This window comes from Mobula birostris, chromosome 16, assembly GCF_030028105.1.
Source record: "Mobula birostris isolate sMobBir1 chromosome 16, sMobBir1.hap1, whole genome shotgun sequence".
NCBI lineage: Eukaryota > Metazoa > Chordata > Chondrichthyes > Myliobatiformes > Myliobatidae > Mobula > Mobula birostris.
Window position 1 is genome coordinate 719,796 of NC_092385.1, and position 20,903 is coordinate 740,698.

A 20,903-nucleotide genomic window follows, 5' to 3' on the forward strand; every position below is an offset into this window, starting at 1 on the left:
ACAATGTGAAAAGTAGTGGACCAAATACTCACCCCTGAAGACCACTAGTCACTGCTAGCCAACCAGAAAAGGTTCCTTTTATTCTCACTCGCTGCCTCTTGGCTGTCAGCCATTCCTCTATCCATGCCAGTATTTCTTCTGATTTTTATCCTGTTAAGCCATCTCATGTGTGACACCTTCTGAAAATCCAAGTAAATGATAACCACCACCTCTCGTTTGTCTTAGTACTTCCGTGAAGAACTCTAACAGATTTCTCAGGCAAGATTTCCCTGTACAGTAGCTATGCTGGCTTTGACTTATTTTATCATTAGTCTCCTAGTACCCCAAAACCTCATCTGTTATAATAGACTCCAACACTTTCCCAGCCACTGAAGTTAGGCTAACTGGACTATAATTTGCATTCTTCTGCCTTCCTCCCTTCTCAAAGAGTGGATTGACATTTGCAATCTTCCTGTCCTCTGGGACCATGCCAGAATCAAGTGATTCTTGACAGGTCATGACCAATGCATCTTTTATCTCTTCAGCAACCTCTCTCAGGACTCTGGGATGTAGTCCATCTGTTCCAGGTGTCTTATTCACTTTAAGAACCTGAGTTTGACTAGCACGTTTTCCTTTGTAATAGCAATGGCACTCACTCCTGCTCCCTGACGCTCACGGATCTCTGGCACACTGCTAGTGTCTTCCACAGAGAAGATGGATGCAAAGTACCTGTCAACTTCATCAACCATCTCTTCCTCATTCTACCTCATGAGCATCATTTTCCAGTGATCCAGAATCAACTCTCGCCTTCCTTACACGTTTTTTATAACTGGCTTATATTATTGTCTAGTTTGCCCTCATAGTTCAGATTTCACCTTATAGTGTCTTTTTTAGTTGCCTGTTGTTGGATTTTAAAAGCTACCCAATTATCTAACACCCTCCTCACTTTTGCAACCTTATATGACCTTTCCTTGGCTTTTATACAGTCCTTAACATCCTTTATCAGCCACGGTAGCCTAGCCCCACTGTTTGAGAACTTCTTCTGCGGAACATATCTATCCTGTACGTTATGAACTATTCCCAGAAACGTCAGCCATTTCTGCTATGATGTCATCCCCACCAGTATCCTTCTCCAATCCACCTGGGAAATCACCTCTCTCATACCTCTGTAATTCCCTTTATTCCATTGCGATAGTATGCATGTGACCTATGCTTCTCCCTCTCAAATTGCAGTAGGAATTCAATCATATCATGATCACTACCTTCTAATGGTTCCTTTACATTTACCTCCCTGATAAGATCTGGGTTATTACACTACACCCAATCTAAGATAGCAGTTCCCTGAGTAGGCTCAACCATCAGCTGCTCTAAAAAACCATTTTGTAAGCATTCAATACATTCCCTCTCTTGCGATCTGACACAAATCTGACTTTCCCAATTCTCCTGCAGATTGAAGTCACCCACTACAATTGTGTCATTGAATTTATTACATAAATGCCAAACATTCAGGAGTATCTGGGGCAGAAGTGAGGATACATGCCTTTACCAAGGAGATAAGGTGTTTTGGAAGCTGAAACGCCCGAAGGTAGATAAGACTCCTGGACCAGAAGGTGAACACCCCAGGGTTCAGAAAGAGATAGCTGAAGAGATTCTGAAGGCATTAGAGTCATAGAACACCACAACACAGGAAAATGCCATTCGGCCAATCAAGTCCATACCAAAGCATTAATCTGCCGAGTTCCAACTGGACCATTGTTGTCCAAATCCTTCTCATCCATAGACCAAAGTGAATCTCTCTTAAAGGTTGAAATCGTCCTTGCCCCTTGCTCTGGCAGCTCGTTGCACACTCTCCCGGCCTCTGAATGAAGAAGTTCCCCTTAGTTTTCCCTTAAAGTAATGAGTAATGATCTATCACAAATCACTCGATTCTGGAACGGTTCTGACGGACTGGAAATTTACAAATGTCACCCCACTCTTTCAGAAGAGAGGGAGGCAGAAGAAAGGAAATTATTGGACAGTTACCCTGATCTCAGTGGTCTGGAAGAGGTTAGAGTGTGTTTTTTGGGGACTGTAATTGGAGACGCATGATGAAGTAGGCCAAAGTCAGCAGAATGGTTGTTAAATCCAATCAAACGCAGTAAAATTCTATCAAAAATGAAGAAAGAACAAGCCCATGTAGTATATTTACAGGAAACTTACCTAAGTGATAATGAGCATGGAAAACTAAAGGGAATGGGCTTCACTAATTTGTTTTTCTCCTGATATAAATCAGGACATAGGAGAGGAGTTGCTATTCTCATCTCAAGTAAGCTAAATTTTGAAAAAGTATTCGAAATGGGAGATAAGGAGGGCAGATATATTCTGGTAAGGGGGAATACAGACGGAAATTCAGTTACTCAATTGAATAGATACGCACCCCCAGGAAGTGATATTAGTTTCTTCCAGAAAATTGCTAATATTATGGGAACGGAAACAGAAGGTCTCTTGATATGTCGGGGAGACTTAAATTTACAATTACAACCAAAGTTAGACTCTTCCAATAGAAAAACCAATGAAACAAAGTCCTTACATAAGAAAGTTAAAACACTTTTTGAGGATATGGAGAGACCTTTTCCCCGACAGAAGAGATTACGCTCATTATTCTGACCCCCCATTCTTTATTTACAAGAATAGACTATTTCATAACATTTGGAAAAGATAAAGACAAAATAATCACCTGTGGAATTGGGACAATAGATGTAAGTGACCATGCACCTATATATTTATCTGTTGATTTTGACCTGCAACCAAAGAATACTATTTGGAAATGAAATTCGACTCTACTCAATGATCCCTATTTTAAAGAACAAATTTAAAAAGAAATTGGTCTTTACTTAGAATTCAATGATAATGGAGAGGTTTCACCTTCCATTCTATGGGCTACTCTGAAGGCTATCTTAAGGGGGAAAATTATAGTGATATCTTCATATAAGAAAAAAGAATGAAGAATAAAACATTAGAGGAATTACAAAATAAGCTGAAGGAACTAGAAAAACACAAATCGAGCTTGGCACAGGATTAGAGGAAATTAAAACAATTAGGAATGAAATTAATAGTTTGGCTACACAAGACATCAGGAAAAAAAATAATGTTTCTGAAACAGAAACACTGTGAAAGTGGATCTAAATCTATGAAAATACTGGCGTGGAAACTGAAAAAAAAAGGTAGCAGAAAATACAATTCATAGAATTAGGGATCCAAGAACAAAAGTGATAAAAAATAAGCTAAGTGAACTTCAAGAAGCTTTTGAAATATTTCACAAAACTCTATATTCCAAAGTTCCAGGGGGGAGCATAACCCAAATTGACACCTTCCTGAATTCTCTGGAGTAACCCACTTTAAGCGAAGAACGAAATAGAACGATGACTGCTGACATAACTGAAGCTGAACTAAAAACTGCAATTAGTAGGCTTAAATGAAGCAAGTCACCAGGATCAGATGGATATACGGCAGAGTGGTATAAAGAATTTAAAATGAATTAATTCCTGTTTTGCTCCCCACACTGAAATGGGCTATAGAAAGGAGCAAATGCCACCCAGCTGGAAGGAGGCGATAATCTCAGCTACACCGAAAGAAGGCAAGGATAAAATGGAATGTGGGTCATTTAGACCAATATCTGTTCTTAATGTGGATTATAGAATATTTACCTCCACCATGAGCAAACGATTAGAAGAGTTTCTACCCACACTGATACATAATGATCAGACTGGATTTATACAACAAGGCCAAACACAAGACAATATACGAGGGACACTTCACATTATGGATCATATGAAAAAAAATGAAATCGAAGCAATGGTGATAAACGTGGACGCTGAAAAAGCATTCGATTCGGTTAATTGGAATTTTCTTTACAGAGTTTTACATGGATTTGGTCTACATGACACAATTATTAAAACTATACAGGCACTATATGACAATCCTACTGCCAGGATTAAAATCAATGGATATTTATCTAATAGTTTTACCCTAGAAAGGGGCACAAGACAGGGTTGTGCATGGTCACCGCTACTCTTCGCATTATATCTGGAACCATTAGCTCAATACACTCAGACAAAATGAAGATATCAGGGGAATTATTATTAAAGGGACAGAGCATAAATTGGACAGTTACGTGGATGACATTTTGATCTATCTAGGGCAACCAACATACTCTTTACCTAAATTGATGCAATCCTTTGAACAATATGGCCAATTATCAGGATACAAGATCAACATAGATAAAACCCAACTACTTTCATATAACTATAGCCCACCAAGAAAAATTGAAAGTAGATATCCTTGGGCATGGCAAACAGAGTCTGTCAAATATTTGGGCATCATTATGCCAAAAGATTTGACAAAATTATCAGAATGCAATTATCAGCCTATATATAAAAAATTAAGCAAGATATAACAAGATGGAACCTAATTCCTTTTCTTGGTCTCAGTTCAAGGATTGAATCTATGAAAATGAATATATTGCCCAGACTACTATATTTCCTTCAGACCCTACCAATAGAGATTAACCAAAATCAATTCAATGAATGGAACAAGATGCTATCAAGATATATATGGCAAGGTAAAAGGCCCAGGGTTCATCTCAAAACTTTGCAATTAGCCAAGGAAAAGGGGGGATGGGGCCTACCTTCTCATAGAGATTAATATTTTGCAGCACAGTTGAGAGCTGTGATATGCTGGTGCAACCCATCATATGACGCTAAACGGAAAAACATTGAAGAGAGGATACTTTCCATCCCTATACAGGCACTTTTGGCTGATAACAACCTACAAAGTTACATAAATACTATTGATAACCCGTGGGTGAAATGGACTCTTAAAATATGGAAAACTATCATAAAAGAATATAAACTAGAGGGAGACATTGCAATTCTTAAATGGTGTGCAGATGACTCGGATTTTACGCCGAATAAACTGGATGCTCGATTTAAGGGCTGGACAGCTAAAGGAATAACAGCTGTTTGCAACATAATGAAAGAAGGAATCCTGTTCAGTTGTGAAATGCTCAAAGAGAAACACATCAGAAAAACAAGACTTCTGTCGGTATTTACAGATGCAACAGTATGTTAATAGGACGGTTAAAAATGTAACCAAGGCAAGTACATGTCTGATAGAGATATTTAGAAAAGCATATAATTCAGACAACAGTAGTAGGATTATTTCAAGCATGTATAAGGGTTTGTCAAATCTTAAAATACATTAGACTTCATACATTAAAACAAAATGGGAGAAGGAAGGAGGGATAATAATATCTGAGGAAGACTGGACAATAATATGGAGGTATCAATGGAAGTGTACCAGTTCACAGAAATGGAGGGAGTTCACGTGGAAAAACTTGATAAGGTATTTTATTACACCCTCTCAGAAATCCCATTACGATAGTAACCTCCCTGTTTGCTGGAGAAATTGTGGAAATCAAAATGCAAACCATTATCATATTTTCTGAGAATGCCCTGTTATCAAAGACTATTGGAGTGGGATACATAATGCCCTACAGGACATCTTTGAATGTGAAATACCCTAAGAGAGTAAGACCATATATTTTGGGTATATACCTCAAGAATGGTTGACAAGGAATAAATACTTAATGAATATACTGCTGGTGGTTGGTAAAAAGACACTTACCAGGAAATGATTATCACAGGAGAGTCCAACTTTAAATGTATGGATGGAAATTACAATGGACATTTAAAAAACGGAGAAGATAACAGCATCTGTTAATCATAAGTTGAACAATTTGATTCATACTGGGAAAATGGTTTAACTACATAACACCTCATAGGCCTGATTTTATTCTCACAGGTCAATGAATATGTTGTAAAAAATAGATCAGTCCCTACTTTGTACATAGTTTTCTTCTTTCGATTGTTTTTTCTTTCCTCTCCTTTCTGTAAGTGTATACCACAGATAAATATTATGTGGAGATTTGTGACAAATATGATTACATGATATACCTGTATATGTATAGTATCTGAAATACATCTTATGGAAATGTTTATTTGATGATGAACTTCAATAAAAAATAAATTACAAAAAAAAGAAAATGAAACGATAAAAAGTATGATCAATGATATTGTTCAAATAAGAGAATCTTTTCCAAAGTACAAAGCTCACAGTAAGTTCATTATCAAAATATCAATATTTTGCCATTTACTACCTTGGGTTCCATTGTCTTGCAGGAACTATCAAGTGAAAGGGAAAAAATACAGTTTTTAAAATTACCGAGAAAAACAAAATAGAGTGCACATCAGAACAACTGTTCTGCAAAAAAAGCGTGCAAGTAAAAAAAACTCAGAAAACATTAGCTATAAAATGTTCGTGAAAGTCTATAACTTTTCAAGGATCTGAATAAAGGAAGATTGACGAAGGAGAAGGATGTGAACCACTGCCTGCTGGATCTACTCAGGCTCTCCAGTCGGTACATTGACCCTCTTCTGTGTGATGGCATAGATTGCCATAACCGGATTGAGAAAGGGAGCAGATGTATACACAGCAAGGAATGCAAGGCCGGAGACTGGGAGACTCACAGGCATATTTCTACGGTCACTGAGATACTTCTTGTTAATAGATGGATTAGTCTATGCCTGTACAAAGACATCAGTGACCACAGTGATGTTATCAAGCAACACACATCAAAGTTGCTGGTGAACACAGCAGGCCAGGCAGCATCTCTAGGAAGAGGTACAGTCGATGTTTCAGGCCGAGACCCTTCGTCAGGACTAACTGAAGGAAGAGTTAGTAAGAGATTTGAAAGTGGGAGGGGGAGGGGGAGATCCGAAATGATAGGAGAAGACAGGAGGGGGAGGGATGGAGCCAAGAGCTGGATAGGTGATTGGCAAAAGGGATATGAGAGGATCATGGGACAGGAGGCCCAGGGAGAAGGAAAGAGGGGGGAACCCAGAAGACGGGCAAGGGGTATAGTGAGAGGAACAGAGGGAGAAAAAGGAGAGAGAGAGAGAAAGAATGTGTGTATAAAAATAAATAACGGATGGGGTACGAGGGGGAGGTGGGGCATTAGCGGAAGTTTGAGAAGTCAATGTTCATGCCATCAGGTTGGAGGCTACCCAGACGGAATATAAGGTGTTGTTACTCCAACCTGAGTGTGGCTTCATCTTTACAGTAGAGGAGGCCGTGGATAGACATATCAGAATGGGAATGGGACGTGGAATTAAGATGTGTGGCCACTGGGAGATCCTGCTTTCTCTGGCAGACAGAGCGTAGGTGTTCAGCAAAACGATTTCCCAGGCTGCGTCGGATTTCGCCAATATATAAAAGGCCACATCGGGAGCACCGGACGCAGTTTATCACCCCAGCCGACTCACAGGTGAGGTGTCGCCTCACCTGGAAGGACTGTCTGGGGCCCTGAATGGTGGTAAGGCAGGAAGTGTATGGGCATGTGTAGTACTTGTTCCGCTTACAAGGATAAGTGCCAGGAGGGAGATCAGTGGGGAGGGATGGGGGGGGTGGAAACGAATGGACAAAGGATTCGCGTAGGGAGCGATTCCTGTGGAAAGAGGTGGGGGGAGGGAAAGATGTGCTTAGTGGTGGGATCCCGTTGGAGGTGGTGGAATTGACGGAGAATAATAGGTTGGACCTGGAGGCTGGTGGGGTGGTAGGTGAGGACCGGGGGAACCCTATTTCTAGCGGGGTGGCGGGAAGATGGAGTGAGAGCAGATGTGCGTGAAATGGGGGAGATGCGTTTGAGAGCAGAGTTGATGGTGGAGGAAGGGAAGCCCCTTTCTTTAAAAAAGGAGGACATCTCCCTCGTCCTGGAATGAAAAGCCTCATCCTGAGAGCAGATGCGGCAGAGACGGAGGAATTGCGAGAAGGGGATGGCATTTTTGCAAGAGACAGGTTGAGAAGAGGAATAGTCCAGATAGCTGTGAGAATCAGTAGGCTTATAGTAGACATCAGTAGATAAGCTGCCTCCAGAGATAGAGACAGAAAGATCTAGAAAGGGGAGGGAGGTGTCGGAAATGGACCAGGTAAACTTGAGGGCAGGTGAAAGTTGGAGGCAAAGTTAATGAAGTCACCGAGCTTAGCATGCGTGCAGGAAGCAGCGCCAATGCAGTCGTCGATGTAGCGAAGGAAAAGTGGGGGACAGATACCAGAATAGGTTTGGAACATAGATTGTTCCACAAAGCCAACAAAAAGGCAGGCGTAGCTAGGACCCATACGGGTGCCCATAGCTACACCTATAGTTTGGAGGAAGTGGGAGGAGCCAAAGGAGAAATTATTAAGAGTAATTCCGCTAGACGGAGCAGAGTGGTGGTAGAGGGGAACTGATTAGGTCTGGAACCCAAAAAGAAGCGGAGAGCTTTGAGACCTTCCCGTTGGGGGCTGGAAGTATATAGGGACTGGACATCCATGGTGAAAATAAAGCGGTGGGGGCCAGGGAACTTAAAATCATCGAAAAGTTTAAGAGCGTGAGAAGTGTCATGAACATAGGTAGGAAGGGATTGAACAAGGGGGGATAAAACTGTGTCGAAGTATGTAGAAATGAGTTCGGTGGGGCAGGAGCAAGCTGAGACAATAGGTCTGCCGGGACAGGCAGGTTTGTGGATCTTGGGTAGGAGGTAGAAACGGGAAGTGCGAGGTGTGGGAACTATAAGGTTGGTAGCAGTGGATGGGAGATGCCCTGAGCGGATGAAGTAGGTGATGGTGTGGGAGAGAATGGCCTGGTGCTCCTTAGTGGGGTCACGATCGAGGGGTAAATAAGAGGAGGCATCCGCGAGTTGTCGCTGTGCCTCGGCAAGGTAGAGGTCAGTTTCTCCCTCTGTCCCTCTGACTATATCCCTTGCCCATCCTCTGGGTTCCCCCCCACCTTCCCCCTTTTCCTTCTCCCTGGGCCTCCTGTGCCATGATCCCCTCATATCCCCTTTTCCAATCACCTGTCCAGCTCTTGGCTCCATCCCTCCCCCTCCTGTCTTCTCCTATCATTTCGGATCTCCCCCTCTCCCTCCCACTTTCAAATCTCTTACTAGCTCTTCCTTCAGTTAGTACTGACGAAGGATCTCGGCCCGAAACGTCGACTGTACCTCTTCCTAAAGATGCTGCCTGGCCTGCTGCGTTCACCAGCAACTTTTATGTGTGTTGCTTGAATTTCCAGCATCTGCACAATTCCTCGTGTTTACAGTGATGTTATCGCTGCCTTTCCAGACCCATCACTGAGCAGAAATGAAAATAATGGTATTGACCATGCTGAGCAAGTCATTGCTAATCCAGGCCGAACACTGAACAAACTGATAATGTTGCTGCTTCTGCAGATTCATCACTGACAGCTGTGGTGATGTCACTGTGTACCATGGTCATCCATTCAAATACATTCCAAGACATTCATATTTTAATTCCTTTACTTTGTCAATAACTCAGCTTTATTTTACATCGTTATTCATGTGTTCACTGAAACCACATGATCGTCCAGCAGTAAAAGTACATCGAGGGTATGAATCACGTGCATCGTGTACATTTGCGTTTTAACTTGTTCACTGCTTGGCGCACAATAGAGATGCTGTCGCACATTGTAGTAGAACTAGCAATGCAGATACATCATTCACGCCGTTTCCACTGCCGCAGAGAGGCGCCCTCAATCACAAATGCCCACTCGATGTCCTCTCCTTACATGATGCCCAGCCGACACTGACTGCAATTATGACTCGCTAAGCAAGAGCAAAAGACGTTTGTAACATATGGAATACCTGCTCACTTCCCAGAAAAGAAAATACGATAGAGACACGGACCGCAATTATGACTCGTTAAGCAAGACCAATTAAGAGCACACTCGTAACATATTGAATTGCCAATACCTGCTCACAATATGCACCCACAACGCCTCATCTATCACATCGACTGATTGTATTTAAAGCATTCTACACACCAGCTTGATTACCGAATGCATGGGCCGAAATCTCGCGCAATTTATCCGCACTTTCCTGAGACAGATATTGTAACAAGGAAACAATGTGTGACTAATAAATAAACAAAGTAACAGAGTAAGCTGCAGGATTTAGGCATCAAATGTTGTTATAATCTTGAAACGTCATCGGGTAAAGATGACCGCAGTTACAGAAACCAATAGTGCTCGCTACGATCGTTCATTGCATTGGGTTGTGTTACACACTGAGTAAACGGGAGAAGTCGAGTGATTTCTGGACACGTATTTTATTTCTGCGAGGTTATGTCTGAACAATACATTGGATAAGCGTATGAAGAACCTAATATGTGAAAGTGTAACAACGGCCAAGATGAGGGATATAAGTTTGGTTTCTTTCGCACATTAGTTGTTCAGCAGCCTATTTTGTATTAGTGCAGCTTTTTCCGATAATTTTAAAATATATATATATATATTACCATTTTCTCCTGTTAGTTCCTGCAATCCAATGGAAATCAAGATAGTAAATGCAAAATATTGATACTTTGATAATGAACTTACTGTGAACTTTTGTACTTTGGAAACGAATCTCTTATTCGAACCATATCGAAAATCATATTTTATCGTTTTATTTTCATTTTGAAAAAACCGATGCCAAAGTGTATTCTGCACGTGCCGAAACGCAACGGGTTAACGACATCTCCACTTGACTGTAAGAAATCTTCTGTGGGATTTCCGCTATTTTCTTTTCTTGTGCTTGTTTGCAGAATGTTCGAAGAAAAAATAAATGAATTAATACATTTGAATTGGTAGCATGCATCACAACGAGTTCAGTATGTTAAACGTGTGTGTACTGGTTTGCGACATACTTTTTGAAGTGTGAAAAATGTAATGCCCGGGTGACAGCAGCTTTATATTTGATGATGTTTCTTCATTATGAGGTTTCCCGGCCTTCACTACGTCCAAAACACCGGATCAAAGCCACCATTACATCACATTTGAGGTTGGGTATCAACTGTTCCACAAAATAGTATCCAGGTTTAAGGTTGAACAACAGAGCGCCCAAGTGAATGCGAGAGTTCATGAAAACGTTGTCTCCATTGTTTTTTGTATTGTCCGCCAAAAAAAATATGTGGGCAATCTCTAGCCTTCCCTAAACCGTGAAGTGCAAACATGGTCGAAAGTGAAGATAAAAAAGCTACAGTGAGATATTTTCCCGCAATCGGCTGGTCATTTGTAACGTCATTATCATAACAATAACAAAAGTTGATGCTTAATGACTCTCTGTTCCACTATTAGTCTGGTCACTCTTTGGCCCTCTCTCTGTTACACTATTAGTCTGGTCACCAATTCGCCCTCTCTCCTTTCCACTAATACGCTTATCACTCTTTGGGCTTCCCTGCGCTCCACTATTAGACTGGCCTATTTTTGGCCGCCTCTCAGTTCCACTATTAGAAGCTCATTCTTTGGCCATCTTTCCGTTCCATTATTAGTCTGGCAACTCTTTACCTTCTCTGCGTTCCACTATTAGTCTCGTTACCCTTTGTCCCTCTCTCCGTTCCACTGTTAGTCTGGTCACTTTTTGCTCCTCTCTCCGTTAACCTTCAGAAAGCAATAATACTAACACCATCAGACTAGTCCGGAAGTTTCTAGCAACTGAGAATTCAGGGAACCTGGCAATGGCCAGTCCTCTGGGTTTACCAGCTTGAGCTGAGAAAAAAGAAAAAATAATAACGTGATTTCTGCAACGTTAGACATGTCCGGCAGAATTCGTGCAAGGAAAATGCTTTAACTTTCCGTTTCGAAACAACTCCTTAGGAATACGCAGCAATAAATCTTCAAATCTTTAGACCAGGTGTTATTGTGATAGATGGAGTGCAGAACGCTGTACTAGGGAGATTTTGGGGTAGATACAGATAGAAGGAGATGGGACATTGTGAGGGGGGGGTGGAGGGGAGAGAGAGAGTGGGGTGGGGGAGTTTGAGATAAAGGTGGTACGCAGGCAGTCGCAGACCAGAGACACATACACAGAAACAGATAGATTGCAGAAGAGAATGAGGTGTGAGAGGAGAATATAGCCGAACAAACAGCCAGGATTTTCTGACTTTCTGAAAAACACCTCACAGTAATTGTATGCACCGCGCAGGCGGAAAATGGAATTCTATTACTCAGTCTCAGACTTAATCTCGCTAGAACTATGCAACCGGTCAGAGTTCAGAGTGCGATGAGGATGGGGATGGGGAAACTAGTGAAGATCGGGAAGGTATTTATTGATATGAATTATCTCAATGACCGTAAAAATATGCCTGTGAAGTCTCTCGGTCTCCAGCAGTGTATTCCTTGCTGTGTTTACGTCTGTTATCTGTCTCAACCGCGGTAACAGCGCCTGAGGACGTCGCACAGACGAGGGTCAGTCTTGTGTTTGAAGATTTGAGCAGATCCAGCAGGCCGTGGGTCACATCCTTCTTCTTCGAAAAATCTTCCTTTATTCGGTTCCTTGCAAATTAGAAATTTTGACGGACATCTTACAGCTCATGTTCTCAGAGTTATTTTTTACCAGCGCAATTTGGTTTCCTTTGTTCGGCACTCTGTTTATTCGGTAATTTTTAAAAAATTATTTAACTCCTTTTTCATGATAGTAAGACAATGGCACTCAAGGTAGTAAATGGCAAAATATTGACACTCTGATAATGAACTTACGGTGAGCGTTTGTAATTTGGAATCGATTCTCTTATTCGAACAATATCGGGAATCATATTTTTTTATCGTTTTATTTTAATTTTGTACAAATCGATAACAAGGTTTATTCTGCCACCTTGCAAATTCCGAACCGCAACGGGTTAAGTGCACCTCTTCTTGACTGTAAGTAATCTCATGTCAGGTTTCCAATATTCGTTTTTCTTGTGGTGGTTTGCAGCTTGTTCGAAAAAAAAGTAGGTATTTGTATTCGGAGCATTCATCACAACGTGTTCAGTATGTTAAACGGCTGTGTAGTCGTACACAACATACCTTTTGAAATGTGTAAGATGTAAATCGCGAGATGAGACATCAGAATAGGGTAGCATTATATGAGATGATGTTTCCTCATTACCAGGTTTCCCGACCTCCACTGCGTCCAAAGCACTGACACCAAGCTGCACTGACATCACATTTCAGGCTCGGTATCAACTGTTGCACGAAATAGTATCCCGATTGAATGTTGAACAATAGAGCGCCGAAGTGAATGTGAGAGCTCGTGGGAACTTTGTCATCAAGTTTATTTTGTACCATCGGCAATAAAAATATGTAAGAAAACTTTAGCTTTCCCTGGAACCGTCGAAGTGTAAACATGACCAATGGTGATGATAAAAAAAAAGTGAGATATTTTCCCCGCAATCTGCTGGTCATTCATGACATCATTGCCATAATAACAACAAAAGTTGATGCTTAATGACTCTCTGTTCCACTATTAGTCTGGTCACTCTTTGGCCCTCTCTCTCTCTCACATTGTTAGTGTGGTCACTCTTTGGATGGAGATTGAACAGCAGAAACAAGTGGAAATTGGGAGTCAGGGCGTTGATGCAGTATTACCTTGTGTTTGCTAGCAGCAGGATTCCATTCTGTGAGCAACGAGGGCAATAAATTCTTCTGTCACTGCTGATCTCCCAATATTCCAAATGGTTTTGATGTTCTACAACAGCCCTGACTTGCGTTTCACATCTCTTTTCCCTTTTCCTCAGTCTCCATCTTCCCTGTTGCTGTCATCTTATCACCAGATATATTGCTTATAAAATGGCCAAACTCTGTTCGAAATCGCTTTGCCCAACCGAATCCTTCCCATCTACTTTGCAAATAGAATTGGCATATTTCCTCATATTTCTCAGGGGAGAATCATTCCCTCCGTTTTGTTTGTACAGACCCTACGTGAAATGCTTCCTGATGTTTGTATGAACTCTCCCTTTAGCCAGTCTCTACCTATGACCCGGTGTCCGTGATGATGGATTAATTTGAAAGTAGCAGCTGGCGTCCACATCACTTGTGCCTTTCATGATTTTGATGACATCTGTCATGACTCCTTTAATTCTACGTCTACCTAGGCTAAAAGATTTAATTCCTTCAGTCTTTCTTCATAGCTTATACCCGACAGACCTGGAATGTTTCGAGTCGGCCTCCTCTGAACTGTCTTCGCTGTTCACATCCCTTTCACAAGATGGAGATGATGATTGTATAGAGTTCTCAATGTGCGGCCTCACAATCGCATTAGGCACCTCATGGGAAACGTCTAGAACTTGAACTCCACTGAGTGGATGACATAGCCCCACATTCCATTTGTCTTCCTAATTGTTTCTGTACCTTGTCTGGATGCTGATAGTGAAGAATCTATCACGACTCCCAATCCTTCTCATACTATGCACTCTATAATTCAAGACCCCCCCCCCCGTATATTTATATTTAATATTTCTACTAAATGTAATACTTTACATTTATTTACATTAAGTGTTCTGACATTTATCTGCCCACATCTGGATTTTGTTTTAGATCTGATTGTATTGATTCAGTTGCCTGACTGTTATCAGCCAGTACTTTTAATTCTGCGTCATCAGCAAGCGTTACTAGTTTATTTGCTACGTGCCTGTCCAAATCATTAATGTAAATTAAAAACAGCAGCCGTCCCAAAACGGAACCCTGTGGAACCCCACTTTTAACATTTTTCCCTAGTGTGAAAATGACCCTCTCACTGTAACTCATTGTTTTATGCTTTTGAGCCAATTCTCCAGCCATTCGCACTATTTACTCCGATTCCCACCCTCCTGTGACTTGATTATTATCCTCAGCTGAAAAGCTACGTTGATGATATCAACCACTCTAATGTTATTAAAAATCCCTCTTCATAGAACTTCAGCATATTGGTAAAATATGATTTCCGCTTTCTGAACCAATTCTGACTTACTGCGAACATACTGGTTTTTGTCAGCTGTTTTTGCATCTCATTTTTTTTGTCGTTTCCATTCTCTTACCTACGATACACATTAAGCTTCCAGGTTTATCGTTGCCAGGGTCAGTACGGACACCTTTCCAATATACAGGGACAACTTTAGCCTCTTTCCAGTCCATAAATATTTCCCCAGTCGTCCATCACTTTTGAAAAATATATATCTGGGGTTTGTATATATAATTGCCAAACTTTGTTATATGATTCTATTTACAGATTATTTGTAAAATTCTACACTTAAAAGTATGACGTGTCCTGCGATATCTTAAAGTGTGAATGCATTGAGAATATACAATATTGCACAAGCACTGGACATTTGTGAGTTCAGTTGAAAGAGAAAGACAGGTAATTCGAATGTAAATGAGCGGAAGTCAGTCGTGAGATTGTTAGGCTTATATTTAAACAATGTTTGAATTAATCCTTTTGTTCACAATAGGCTCTCACTGCAAATGTCTGCTTCCTTGGGTGAAATACATTTGCAGGAAATGATGTGAATTTTAGAGGCTACTTTTATTTTCGAAACTGCACAAAGTCTTACTGCATGGGGGCCACAACCACCGACACCTGGTTTCCCTTTGTTCTTTAGAATATTTGATAAGGATTTTCACTCTGGGAATTAACAGTTTATTCAGCGTACGCCAGTTACCTGCGACAGTTTTGAAGGAAGAGACGTCCCAGCCGAGATTTCTGTTTTGTATTACCTGCGTATTAGACTGTATTCATTGTTTGTTTGCATTGCTATTGATTTCAGAGGATTCCACACAGGCCATGTGAGATAAAGGCTAAAGGGATCGAGATATGAGTGTATCTATTCCGGGCATGATGGACCCACTGTTCAAAGGTAAACTGATATTAAGACAAACTCGTATGTACTTGAATTGGGAATCCAAAATTGGCATATTGGGAGGCTGGTTCATTTGGGGAGAACCAAAGGATGCTGCTGAAGTCTTTGAAATGCTGATTATCAGTTGCACGGTTCCACTGGAAGATACTGTTTAGATGCAGTCGTAGCATCTGCCCTGTAATACGTAAAAGGGGAGTCCAGTTTAGATAGCGTATATTTGCAATAAGAAACTCAGCATTTTGCTGTTTCAGCAATAAATTATCCAAGTGTTGCAGAATGATCAAATTAAAGTCTGTCTCTCTGAACACTGCAACAGCGGTATCGAGACATAGTTGTAAAGCGTACAGAAGTCCATACATTTCTGGCAGAATATCACTGACCACTGTCCTCCAGGCAGAATGCAGTCCATCCACTGCCTCGTCTGCCTTCTGATGGTAAGCCGGTTCTAAATACACGGAGCCAGGTTTCGCTAGATCCCACGCCACCTGACTTTCTGAATGAGCTTACCATTGGGAACCCGACCAAACACGTTACAAAATTAATATACCCCACATCCACTGTTCTGACATCAGCTGCTTATTTTCTTTTCCACATTTTTTTAAGAATTCTGTCCGGTTCATAAGGGACGACTTGCCCCTCACAAAACAACGATGACCCTCCCCAACCAGGATACGTTTCTCCAGATGCTCATAAATTCTACTCCAACAGCTTACCCACTACTGATGGGAGACTCACTGGCCTGTAACTCTCATAACTATACACAAACCCGTAAGGAAGCACAAAGCACAGTTTATTCAGGTCCAGGATAACCTGGGAATCATGAGTGGCAGGCGTCTACAGCAGCGGTCCCCAACAACCGGGCCGCGGACCGGTGCAGAGCCGCAAAGCATGCGCTCCCGGGCCGCAAGGAAACGATATGATTTGGCGATAGGAGTCAGCTGCACCTTTCCTCATTCCTTGTCACGTCCACTGTTGAGCCATTACGCATTGAGGTCATTACCCGCGCGTCATCCATGTCAGCGCGGGAAGAAGATCAACTCCTCGAGCTTGCAAATGACGGTGGGCTGAAAAGTATGTTTGACATAACATCTCTGCTGGCATTCTGGATCAAAGTCAAGGCTAAATATCCTGAGATAGCCAGGAAAGCACTGAAAACGTTGCTTTCATTTCCAACATATCTCTGCAATGAAAGCAACGAAAACTAAATTGTGGAATAGTCTGGACATAGAAATATAGAAAATAGGTGCAGGAGTAGGCCATTCGGCCCTTCGAGCCTGCACCGCCATTTATTATGATCATGGCTGATCATCCAACTCAGAACCCCGCCCCAGCCTTCCCTCCATACCCCCTGATCCCCGTAGCCACAAAGGCCATATCTAACTCCCTCTTAAATATAGCCAATGAACTGGCCTCAACTGTTTCCTGTGGCAGAGAATTCCACAGATTCACCACTCTCTGTGTGAAGAAGTTTTTCCTAATCTCAGTCCTAAAAGGCTTCGCCTTTATCCTCAAACTGTGACCCCTCGTTCCGGACTTCCCCAACATCGGGAACAATCTTCCTGCATCTAGCCTGTCTAATCCCTTTAGGATTTTATACGTTTCAATCAGATCCCCCCTCAATCTTCTAAATTCCAACGAGTACAAGCCCAGTTCATCCAGTCTTTCTTCATATGAAAGTCCTGCCATCCCAGGAATCAATCTGGTGAACCTTCTTTGTACTCCCTCTATGGCAAGGATGTCTTTCCTCAGATTAGGGGACCAAAACTGCACACAATACTCCAGGTGTGGTCTCACCAAGGCCTTGTACAACTGCAGTAGTACCTCCCTGCTCCTGTACTCGAATCCTCTCGCTATAAATGCCAGCATACCATTCGCCTTTTTCACCGCCTGCTGTACCTGCATGCCCACTTTCAATGACTGGTGTATAATGACACTCAGGTCTCGTTGCACCTCCCCTTTTCCTAATCGGCCACCATTCAGATAATAATCTGTTTTCATATTTTTGCCACCAAAGTGGATAACTTCACATTTATCCACATTAAATTGCATCTGCCATGAATTTGCCCACTCACCCAACCTATCCAAGTCACTCTGCATCCTCTTAGCATCCTCCTCACAGCTAACACTGCCACCCAGCTTCGTGTCATCCGCAAACTTGGAGATGCTGCATTTAATTCCCTCATCTAAGTCATTAATATATATTGTAAACAACTGGGGTCCCAGCACTGAGCCTTGCGGTACCCCACTAGTCACCGCCTGCCATTCTGAAAAGGTCCCATTTATTCCCACTCTTTGCTTCCTGTCTGCCAACCAATTCTCTATCCACATCAATACCTTACCCCCAATACCGTGTGCTTTAAGTTTGCACACTAATCTCCTGTGTGGGACCTTGTCAAAAGCCTTTTGAAAATCCAAATATACCACATCCAGTGGTTCTCCCCTATCCACTCTACTGGTTACATCCTCAAAAAATTCTATGAGATTCGTCAGACATGATTTTCCTTTCACAAATCCATGCTGACTTTGTCCGATCATTTCACCGCTTTCCAAATGTGCTGTTATCACATCTTTGAAAACTGACTCCAGCAGTTTCCCCACCACCGACGCTAGGCTAACCGGTCTATAATTCCCCAGTTTCTCTCTCCCTCCTTTTTTAAAAAGTGGGGTTACATTAGCCACCCTCCAATCCTCAGGAACTAGTCCAGAATATAACGAGTTTTGAAAAATTATCACTAATGCATCCACTATTTCTTGGGCTACTTCCTTAAGCACTCTAGGATGCAGACCATCTGGCCCTGGGGATTTATCTGCCTTCAATCCCTTCAATTTACCTAACACCACTTTCCTACTAACAAGTATTTCGCTCAGTTCCTCCATCTCACTGGACCCTCTGTCCCCTACTATTTCTGGAAGATTATTTATGTCCTCCTTAGTGAAGACAGAACCAAACTAATTATTCAATTGGTCTGCCATGTCCTTGCTCCCCATAATCAATTCACCTGTTTCTGTCTGTAGGGGACCTACATTTGTCTTTACCAGTCTTTTCCTTTTTACATATCTATAAAAGCTTTTACAGTCAGTTTTTATGTTCCCTGCCGGTTTTCTCTCATAATCTTTTTTCCCCTTCCTAATTAAGCCCTTTGTCCTCCTCTGCTGAACTCTGAATTTCTCCCAGTCCTCAGGTGAGCCACTTTCTCTGGCTAATTTGTATGCTTCTTCTTTGGAATTGATACTATCCCTAATTTCTCTTGTCAGCCACGGGTGCACTACCTTCCTTGATTTATTCTTTTGCCAAACTGGGATGAACAATTGTTGTAGTTCATCCATGCAACCTTTAAATGCTTGCCATTGCATATCCACCGTCAATCCTTTAAGTGTCATTTGCCAGTCTATCTTAGCTAATTCACGTCTCATACCTTCAAAGTTACCCCTCTTTAAGTTCAGAACCTTTGTTTCTGAATTAACTATGTCACTCTCCATCTTAATGAAGGATTCCACCATATTATGGTCACTCTTACCCAAGGGGCCTCTCACGACAAGATTGCTAATTAACCCTTCCTCATTGCTCAAAACCCAGTCCAGAATAGCCTACTCTCTAGTTGGTTCCTCGACATGTTGGTTCAAAAAACCATCCCGCATACATTCCAAGAAATTCTCTTCCTCAGCACCTTTACCAATTTGGTTCACCCAATCTACATGTAAATTGAAGTCACCCATTATAACTGCTGTTCCTTTATTGCACACATTTCTAATTTCCTGTTTAATACCATCTCCGACCTCACTACTACTGTTAGGTGGCCTGTACACAACTCCCACCAGCGTCTTCTGCCCCTTAGTGTTACGCAGCTCTACCCATAAGGAACCCCCTTCGAGTATCACTGTCTCCCATCACACCTCGATGGGACCATTTTGTTGCAGGAAGCCCAGGGCTCCCACTGATTCAGCGATATTGGTGTGTTGCAATGATTTTATATGTTCATACGGGGAAAATATGTGCTGTGTGTTTCATATCCAAACGTTACTTAAAATGTTATGATGCTATTGACTTACTTATATAACCATATAACAATTACAGCACGGAAACAGGCGATCTCGCCCCTTCTAGTCCGTGCCGAACGCTACTCTCACCCAGTCCCACCGACCTGCACTCAGCCCATAACCCTCCATTCCTTTCCTGTCCATATACCTATCCAATTTTTCTTTAAATGATAATATCGAACCTGCTTCTACCACTTCTACTGGAAGTTCGTTCAACACTTACTTCAAGCTCCCCTGATAATTGACTTATCACTATATTTATGCAAGGAAAATATGCACTGTGTGTTTAATTATTAAATTCGTTAGATAAACCCTTTTAGAAACGAAATTGAGTGTATTAGCCACTTATCACCCATATTCCGGTCGTGATTAACACTCCCCCATCCCCCGAACAGAATCGCCAAAAATGATTTGTAGAAAAAACTGGCACGTACAGGCATGAGCAAATCACGCATGCGCAAAGGTACCCGCGCAAGGCTTCATGGTCACTGTAGTCTTTCTCGGGGTAAGCTCAACGTACTTGACTGCTACTCTTACAACAGGAATTCTGCAGATGCTGGAAATTCAAGCAACACACATCAAAGTTGCTGGTGAACGCAGCAGGCCAGGCAGCATCTGTAGGAAGAGGTCCTGACGAAGGGTCTCGGCCTGAAACGTCGACTGCACCTCTTCCTACAGATGCTGCCTGGCCTGCTGCGTTCACCAGCAACTTTGATGTGTGTTGACTGCTACTCTTGTCCGTTGGTAACCCTACCCCCTCATCCCCCGGGTCGGCCGGTCCGCAAGAATATTGTCAATATGAAACCGGTCCGCAGTGCAAAAAAGGTTGGGGACCCCTGGTCTACAGGATTCCCTGTGAACGTGTAGCAGCGCATTTCAGGAAGACGTGTCGCACCGTGGAAACCCGCATCAATGAGCAGAAAATTTGTCTCCTTTTGGGTTACCCGGAGAAATCGGCGGCAGCAGAACATTGCATTCGCAGTGATCATGGGATTGAGTACGACAGCGCAAAACTACTGTCCCGTGCCAATGGCTATAAGGACCGCCTGCTGAAATAAAACTTGAGAAAAGTAATTTTAACAAAGACGAATATCTGCCTTTATGGAAGAACTGGAATTATATTGCAAACAAGTTGGAAAGCGGAAACCTAATTGGATGAA